This window comes from Bos mutus, chromosome 5 (assembly GCF_027580195.1).
Source record: "Bos mutus isolate GX-2022 chromosome 5, NWIPB_WYAK_1.1, whole genome shotgun sequence".
NCBI classification, from domain to species: Eukaryota; Metazoa; Chordata; class Mammalia; order Artiodactyla; family Bovidae; genus Bos; species Bos mutus.
The window spans coordinates 40,433,955-40,443,112 of NC_091621.1; the positions used below are offsets into that span (position 1 = coordinate 40,433,955).

Sequence of the window (9,158 nt, forward strand, 5' to 3'; positions counted from 1 at the left end):
GAAATCATAAAACTCCTAGAGGAAAACATAGGCATGGCACTCTCTGACATAGTTCTTAATATTTTTTTGATACATATCTTTAGGCAAGGGAAACAAAAGCTGAAATCAACAAATGGACTACATCAAACAAAATGCTTTTGTACACTGAAGGGAACCATGAACAAAAAGTAGAAGATACCAAGTGGAAGAAAATATTTATAAACTATGTATCTGATTAGTGGTTGATATCCACGATACATAAATAATTCATACAACGTAAAAAATAATTAGGCAGGGACTTCCCTGGTGGTCCACTCTGTGATCTGAATGCAGGGGGCCCAGTTTCAGTCCCTGGTCAGGGAACTAGATTCCACATGCTGCAACTGAGAGCCTGCATCACATGCCACAACGAAGATCCTGCGTGCGCAACTGAGACCAGGTGCAGCCAAACAAATTTAGAAAAAACTGGGCAGAGGACCCGAATAGACATTTTCCCAAAGAAGACATACAAGTGGCAAACAAAAAGATGCTCAACATTACTAATCACTAGGGAAATACAAATCAAATCCACAGGGATGGACCTTTAGGCTATTTGTTCTTGCAAGTTCTGTCCAACTCTTTTGCGACCCCATGGACTGCAGCCCACCAGGCTCCTCTGCCCACAGTATTTCCCAGGCAAGAATACTGGAGTGGGTTGCCATTTCTTTCTCCAGGGGATCTTTCTGATCCAGGGACTGAACCTGCATCTCCTGAGCCACTGGAGAACCCCTTAGGGTATTAAGCTAGGTGAAATAAGTCAGACAAAGATAAATACTGTATAATTTCATTCATATGTAGAAACTTAAAAATCAAAAGTAATGAGCAAACAAAACAAAACAGAAACAGACTCATAGATGAAGAGAAAAAACTGATGGTTACCTGAAAAAAAGTGGGTGTGGGGATGGATAAAGTAGGTAAAGGTACAATCTTCCAGCTATAAAGTAAATAAGTTATGGGATTGTAATGTACACATAGGAAACAGAGTCATTAATATTATAACAATGTTGTATGGTAACTGGACTCATTGTGGTGATTATTTCATAATGCATACATTTAAAAAAATTGAATCTGCATACTTTGTTGTACATCTGAAACAAATATTGTATGTCAAATACAACTTAGTTAAATGACTCCAAAATACATGAGGCAAAAGGAAATAAAGCTAGGAGAAAAATACAGATACACAATTACAGTTGGAACTGTTTCAGTAATAAATTCTACAAGTACATCAAATCCCCATATATAATAGGCCTCAACAACTCTATCACTCATGTTAACCAAAGTGACATTTATAGAACACTAAGCCCAGCATGGTTTTTCCTGTGGACATGTATGGATGTGAGAGTTGGACTGTGAAGAAGGCTGAGCGCCAAAGAATTGATGCTTTTGAACTGTGGTGTTGGAGAAGACTCTTGAGAGTCCCTTGGACTGCAAGGAGATCCAACCAGTCCATTCTGAAGGAGATCAGCCCTGGGATTTCTTTGGAAGGAATGATGCTAAAGCTGAAACTCCAGTACTTTGGCCACCTCATGCGAAGAGTTGACTCATTGGAAAAGACTCTGATGTTGGGAGGGATTGGGGGCAGGAGGAGAAGGGGATGGCAGAGGATGAGAAGGCTGGATGGCATCACTGACTCGATGGACATGAGTCTGAGTGAACTCCGGGAGTTGGTGATGGACAGGGAGGCCTGGCGTGCTGTGATTCATGGGGTCGCAAAGAGTCGGACACGACTGAGTGACTGATCTGATCTGATCTGCAGCCTAGCACTAACAATATACACATCCAATATACACATCCCTTCCAGAGGCACAAGCAGATTTCACCAAGATAGACCTTATTCTGGGCAATAAATGAGGAATTTTAAAGAACTTAAATCATTCAAATTATGTTATTTGATCATAAAAAATTATATTAGGGGTCAATAACAGAAAGATTGGAGAAGGTGATGGCACCCCACTCCAGTACTCTTGCCTGGAGAATCCCAGGGACGGGGAAGCCTGGTGGGCTGCCATCTATGGGGTCGCATAGAGTCGGACGCGACTGAAGCGACTTAGCAGCAGCAGCAACAGAAAGATAGACACAAATGGCTTCAATATCTTGGCTATTGTAAACAATGCTGCTATAAACATTGGGCTGCATGTATCTTTTCAAATTAGTGTTTTCATTTTTTCTGAATATATTCCCAGGAGGAATGGCCGGATTATATGATAGTTCTATTTTTAGTTTTTTAAGAAACCTCCACACTATTTTCCATAGTGGTTGCATTAAGTTGCATTCCCACCAACAGTGTACAAGTTTCTCCCTTCACCATACCCTTGCTGGCAGTTGTTATTTGTAGACTTTTTGATGATAGCCATTCTGAAAGGAGTGATATCTCACTGCGGTTTTGATTTGCATTTCTCTAATAATTATTGATATTGAGCATCTTTTCCAGAGAAGGTAATGGCAACCCACTCCAGTGTTCTTGCCTGGAGAATCCCAGGTACGAGGAGCCTGGTAGGCTGCTATCTATGGGGTCACACAGAGTCAGACATGACCGAAGTGACTTAGCAGCAGCAGCAGCAGCAGCAGAGCATTTTTCATGGGCATGTTAGCTACCTATATGTCTTCTATGGAAAAATGTCCATTCAGGTCTTCTGTTAATTTTTTGATTGGATCATTTTTATGATATTGAGTTGTATGAGCTGTTTGCAAAGTTTGGATATTGACACCTTATTGGTCTTATCATTTGCAAATATTTTCTACCATTCAGTAGGCTATCTTTTCATTTTATTAATGCTTTGCTTTGCTGTGTGAAAGCTTTAAAATTTAGTTAGTCCATTTGTTTATTTTTGCTTTTAATTATTTTGCCTTAGGAGATGTATCCAAAAAATATTGCTATGATTTAGGTTGGAAGGTGTTCTGTATATGTTCTCTTCTAGGAATCCTATGGTTTCATGCTTACATTTAGTTCTTTAAACAATTTAGAGTTTATTTTTGTATATGGTGTGAGGAAATATTCTAATCTCTATTCTTTTACATGTTGCTGTCGGTTTTTCTAGAGCCACTTGTTGAAGAGACTATCTTTTCTCCACTGTATATTCTGGTATCCTTTGTTATAGATTAATTAACCACAGGTGCGTGGGTTTATCTCTGGGCTTTCTGTTCTGTTACATTGACCTATGTGTCCTTTTTGGTGCCAGTACAGTGCTGTTTTGATTACTGTAGTTTTGTAGTACAGTCGGAAATCTGAGAGGGCTCTACATCAGCTTTGTTCTTTTTTCCCTCAAGCCTGCTTTGGCAATTTGGGGTCCTTTGTGTTTCCTTGTGGATTTTAAGATTCTTTGTTCTATTTATATGAAAAAATGGCATAGGTATTTTGATAGAGATGGTATTAAATCTGTAGATTTCTTTTAATGATATTATTTCTATTTTCTTCTTAAAACAACTGGCAAAGAAAGCTCTTTGCAACTATGAGATGACCTCGAGGATACTGAGCATACTACCACTTCTTTTTTTTCCTTGGGAAGTGAAAGGACTTTATTATTCAGCCTGTGTATGTTTTTCAAATTTAAGAGTCTTGTGGAGTAGTTGTTTCATAGTATACTATCACTTCTGCCTACACTCTATAGGTTGAAGAAAGTCACAAAGTCACGTTCAGATTCAATGGTTAAGAATGTATAGTCACATGACAATGGATAGGGATTATCATATTGTGGAGATAGAAACCAGTTTATTAAACCAATCTATGCAATTGCTATTCAAAAAACCTAATTCCTTTCATTCCTCCATTTTCCTCACTCCTCATATCTATTCCATCAGGACATCCTGTTGAATCGTTTGTCAAATTACACACAGAATCCACACATTTTCCTTCTGCCACCCACATCCAAGATACCATCATCTCTTGCCTGGGATCCTAGAGTCTTCTAATTGGTCTTCTTACTTTTTCTCTTACCCTTTACTTATCAATTTTCCTTGCTGGATTGCAAGACTGATCTTAAAATGTAAATCAGTTTGTATTGTACATTCACTTAAAAATGACTTTTTAATACACTAATAGCCTTGAAAGCCATGTATTATTCTCCTATTTCTCCAATCTTATCTCATTCTGGTTTCTTCTTTATTCACTATGTTCCAGCCCCATGAGTCTTATTTCAGAAAAAAAAAAACAAAACTTTACAAGCTCTTTCCTATTTCATTGCCTTTGATTATGCTATCAAATCTCCCTAGAATGCTCTTTTCTTGATTTTTGCCATGACTAGCTCATAATTAACCCTTAAGTCTTAGTATATGTATCATTTTCTGAGATAGGCCTTCTGTGATCCTCCTCTCTAAAGTTTGAAAGTGAAAGTCGCTCAGTCGTGTCCGACTCTTGGCATGTATAGTCCTGTACTGTACTGTATAGTCTTTGTACTGTATAGTCCATGGGATTCTCCAGGCCAGAATACTGGAGTGGGTAGCCTTTCCCTTCTTCAGAAGATCTTCCCAATCCAGGAACTGAACCAGGGTCACGTGCACTGCAGGCAGATTGTTTACCAACTGAGCTCTCAGTGAAGCCCTCTCTAAAGTTTATCTGCTGCTATTCTCTACCTACCTCTTTGTTTGATTCTATCATAAATCTTATTTGTTGGTTTACTTATCTCCTCAGCTAGAGTGTAAGCACAATGAAGACAAGGACCATTTCTGCGTTGCTCACTGTTGTATCCCCACACCTGGCCTTGACCCTGGTACTTGGTAGGTTAAAAATGTCGAGGGCCTTCCCTGGTGGTCCAATGGCTAAGACTCTGTGTTCCCAATGCAGGGGGTCGGGGTTCCATCCCTGGTCAGGGAACTAGATCCCATACGCCGTGACTCAAGATTCTGCATGTCACAACTGAAAAAGATCCTGTGCGCTGCAACTAAGACCTGATGCAGCCAAATAAATAAATAAATATTTTTAAAATGCTGAATAAGTGAGTGTATTGATGAATAAATGAGATAATGAAGGTGTTATCTGGTGCAGTGGCCGTGGGGAAAGAAAGGAAAGAAAATGTGAAACTTTTTAGACCAGGTTAAATGCCCGATCTTTTTTGAGGCCTTTCCTTATCTCTCTAGTAAGAGATTGAGTATAGTGCCCCATGGCTGAACATCCTCTGATTTTTTTTGTGCCTCATTTGTGGTACGTAACATGCTCTCTTAAAGTGATTGAATGACTACTCTTTCCTGTCAGATTTTCATCTATCTTAAGGCAAAGACTATATTTTATTCATCTATCTCCCACAATATTCAGCACCTTACTTGGTGAATAGTAGACTGAATATATGTTTAGAATGGAAGGATAGGGAATCATCTGAACATTTGCATCTTCAATGATGAGGAGAAGGTTTCTCCATAAATTAGGTAACTGAATAATTTCCCTGTGACTCATCATCTTTGGGAAGGAGGTTTTCCAATCTCATTACAAAAGTTCTTTGTCTAGGGCATGAGCTTGCCATACTTCACTTTCTGAAGTAGACCAAAGAAAGATACAAATAATGGATTAACATTTTTCTAGTATTAGTAATCTCAAGTAAAAGTTTGCTATTTCCCCAATGAATTATAATACAGAGCATTTCCCAGCATATCCCAGTAAGGTCAACGGAAATTACTTGGAACTTGCAAACTTTTCTCCTAGGGGCGGGGTAGTCGGGGGACAGAAACCCGGTAATAATGTTGAACATACTAAGGAGGCACTTGGTTCCCAGCCAGTCTGTTCCCTGGCCAAGCCCCTCATCCCCTCTTCTTTAGTGTGTGTGGGAATAGGCTTAAGGGGAAGAGAAAGTAGAATCAATGAGACCCTCAGGGCCTCATTAGCATTTTTTACTTAGAGCCCCAGAGGTTCCAAGTGTGGACATCCCAACAGGCAGCTTTACTTCAGATCAATTAAGGCCAGATTCATTTAGAATGAATCTAAATGAATCTCAGGAGGTTAGTTAGTAAGATACCTCTAGGGACTCCCTGAGTGACATGCCTAAAGAGGATCAGGAGCAGCTGGGATTTATTAAGGGAGTGATCAAGGGGCACATGTCCAGGAGAGGTCCCTGCAGATCTTGTTCCAAACATCCTGAGTAGCCTGGCAACTCCAGGGCTAACTCTCCCTGCTACTGTAACTTAAAAACTGTCCCTGAAAGCCTCTCTCTAATCCCACCCTAAATCTTTCCTTTGCAGTCTCTTTTGAATTAGTCAGGATAAGCTTATCTCTGATTTTGGGGTATCCCTGTACATTTCTCTAATCTACCCCAATCACCAATAGCCAGATTAAATCCCTTCTGGAAACAAGACTTTCATCTCATTGTACCCTGCATTATGGATTGTCCGCAATAACAAAAAGTAAAAGCTATTCAACAATAGATTAATTGTAAATAAAATATGGACCACCTATATAATGACATTTTATGCAGTTATCAAAATATTTATGATGAGTTGTTTACTCCACGAATACCTATGTAAGTAATTTTAAGAAAAAAACCAGAATAACGAATTCTAAAGCTATGTGAAATCACATTTTGGCAAAGAATAAATGGAAATATACCAAAATGAAAACCTTGGAAGTATTATGTATATTTCCTACTTGTTATTTTTCTGTAGGGCTTCCCTGGTGGCTCAGATGGTAAAGAATCCGCCTGCAATGCAGGAGACCCAGGTTCAGTCTCTGGGTCAGGAAGATGCCCTGGAGAAGGAAATGGCAACCCACTTCAGTAATCTTGCCTGGAGAATTCTATGGACAGAGGAGTCTGGTGGGCTGCAGTCCATTGGGTTACAAAGAGTCAGACAAGACTGAGAGACTAACACACACACACACAATTTTTCCTTAAACTTTTCTATAGTTTCAATAGTATGTATCACTATCATAATCAGGAAAAACACATTAAAATGGTAATGGAGCCATTGAGCACAGAGTTATGATTGTCTAACATAACACCAAAGAAAATGATCAATGTATTGGTTTCTCAGAGCTGTCATAACAAATTACCACAGACTAGGTAGTTTAAAGCAACAGAAATGTATTACCTCACAGTTCTGGAGGCTAGAAGTCCGAAAGCAAGGTGTTGGTAGGTTTGGTTCTTTATGGAGGCTCTGAGGAAGAATCTGTTCCATACAGCTCTCCTTCTGGTGGTTGCTGGCAATCCCTGGCATTCTTTGGCTTGTTAAACACATTACTCCATCATCACATGGGCTTTTCTCTGGATATCTGTGTCCGAATCTCCCCCTTCTTATAAGGACACTAGTCATTAGATAAGGGACCACCCTATCCAGTATGACCTCATCTTAACTTGATTATATCTGCTAAGACCCTATTGTCAAATAAGGTCACATTCACAGAGAGGTTGCTGGGAGAATAAACACCCAGACTTTACCCTCTGTTCTGTTTCTCATCTCTAGTCAAATGGTAGAACCCAAATGGAAGCCAGAGGGCAAGAAAGCTTATGATGGGGGACCATACACATCATCCTCTGGCCACCAAGCAAGGTGCGGAATAGATTTGTAAGAGTAAAGGGAGCTGTCTAGAACACTGCATATTTATTTAGTGTCATGAATGTTTGGACTGAGGCCTTAGTTTTTCCCTAGAAGTTGTCAAGAGGCTGTTCCTTATCACTTGGGCCTTTTACTTTGCTTCATCAAAGTAATCTTCCTTGATAGCTCAGTTGGTAAAGAATTCGCCTGCAATGCAGGAGACCCTGGTTCTACTATTGGGACGGGAAGATCCCCTGGAGAAGGGATAGGCTACCCACTGCAGTATTCTGGGGCTTCCCTTGTGGCTCAGCTGGTAAAGAATCTGCCTGCAATGCAGGAGACCTGGGTTCAGTCCCTGGGTTGGGAAGATCTCCTGGAGAAGGGAAAGGCTACCCACTCCAGTATTCTGGCCTAGAGAATTCCATGGACTGTATAGTCCATGGGGTTGCAAAGAATCGGACACGGCTGAGCGGCTTTCACTTTCACTTTCTTTCAACATTCTAACTTCCATCCTCTACCTCTTCATTGTTGTTGTTTAGTTGCTAAGTCACCAGCCTCCTGGTACAAAGACAGTCTCTCCTGGTTTTTGTAAGATTTCCAAGGGTTTGAATTGGGGTGGCCAGGTTGGAAGCTGCATCCGGGCATAGATGATGTTAAACCCAGGTAATAGCTTCGTCTTGGTGGTTTCCTCCTTCTTCATGGGTCACCTTGATGAGTTCTCTGGGCGTGCTGGTAGGGAACAGGCACCAGTGCTTGTGGCCCTGAACTAAGGCATCCCAGGCACTGGTTCCCAGAGGGTCGATGTGGATTCCTGTTCCAGAGCTTGGTGGCCCCATCACAAACCACCTGTAAGGGGGCCTGTGCTTCTCCCCCATGAACTGCAGAAGGTCACTGGTGAAAAACTTGGGCACCTTGTAGTCTTCTGAAAGTTTTCTTCTTTGGGGGTGTTCCTTGTAGCTGCTGTCAAAGATGTAAAGGGAGCTGTGATTGTGAGTGCTCTCCATGTACTCGATGTAGTATCCCATCTTCATCTTCACCGAGTACCCGTCCTTGTCCTCACCACACTTGAACTTCTGGTTCTGGTATTTCCTCTTGAGGCGCTCCGTAGTCCACTTCTGCGCGGACTGGCCCTCTTGGGTATTCAGCAGAACCAAGGGCTTGTACGGTCTTTCATATCGCTCCACAAATTCTTCCACCGACAGCTGTAAAGCGTCTGTCCTTTCCACATTGTCCACCACGACCTCTGGGTTCAGCGGGAAGCTCTCACAGTAGTTGTGCCGGGTCCAGTCCAGAGAGTCCTTCCGCTCAGGCTGCGCACTCCGCTTACCTCGGGATGCACTTCTTCTCTTGTGATTCATCCTGCAGGTCATCAGCTGGTTCCGCGACGACCTCAGCGCAGCTCGCTTCCTGCCACCAATGCGCCCCCTCCCAGGCTCCAGCAGTGGCACCAAAATCTTAACTTATTTTTAATTGAAGGATAATTGCTTTATAATATTGTGTTGGTTTCTGCCATATATCAACATGAATCAGCCACAGAAATGAAAACTTTTTAACAGGAGCTAGAGCAAGGCATCTGAACCGGAGAGATCCTTGTGTGATTTAGAAGATTCTAAATTGGACTTGGATACACAAATTAGGAGCAGATCGTGCTCCCAGCTCCTACTCCCAGCCTCACAAATTTAGAC

General features: G+C 41.3%; 1 pseudogene; it reads right to left on the bottom strand.

Annotated features, from left to right (window-relative positions):
* Window positions 1-8,020: 8,020 nt before the first annotated feature.
* On the bottom strand, window positions 8,021-8,890 carry LOC102286894 (bifunctional arginine demethylase and lysyl-hydroxylase JMJD6 pseudogene; annotated as a pseudogene).
* Window positions 8,891-9,158: the final 268 nt, after the last annotated feature.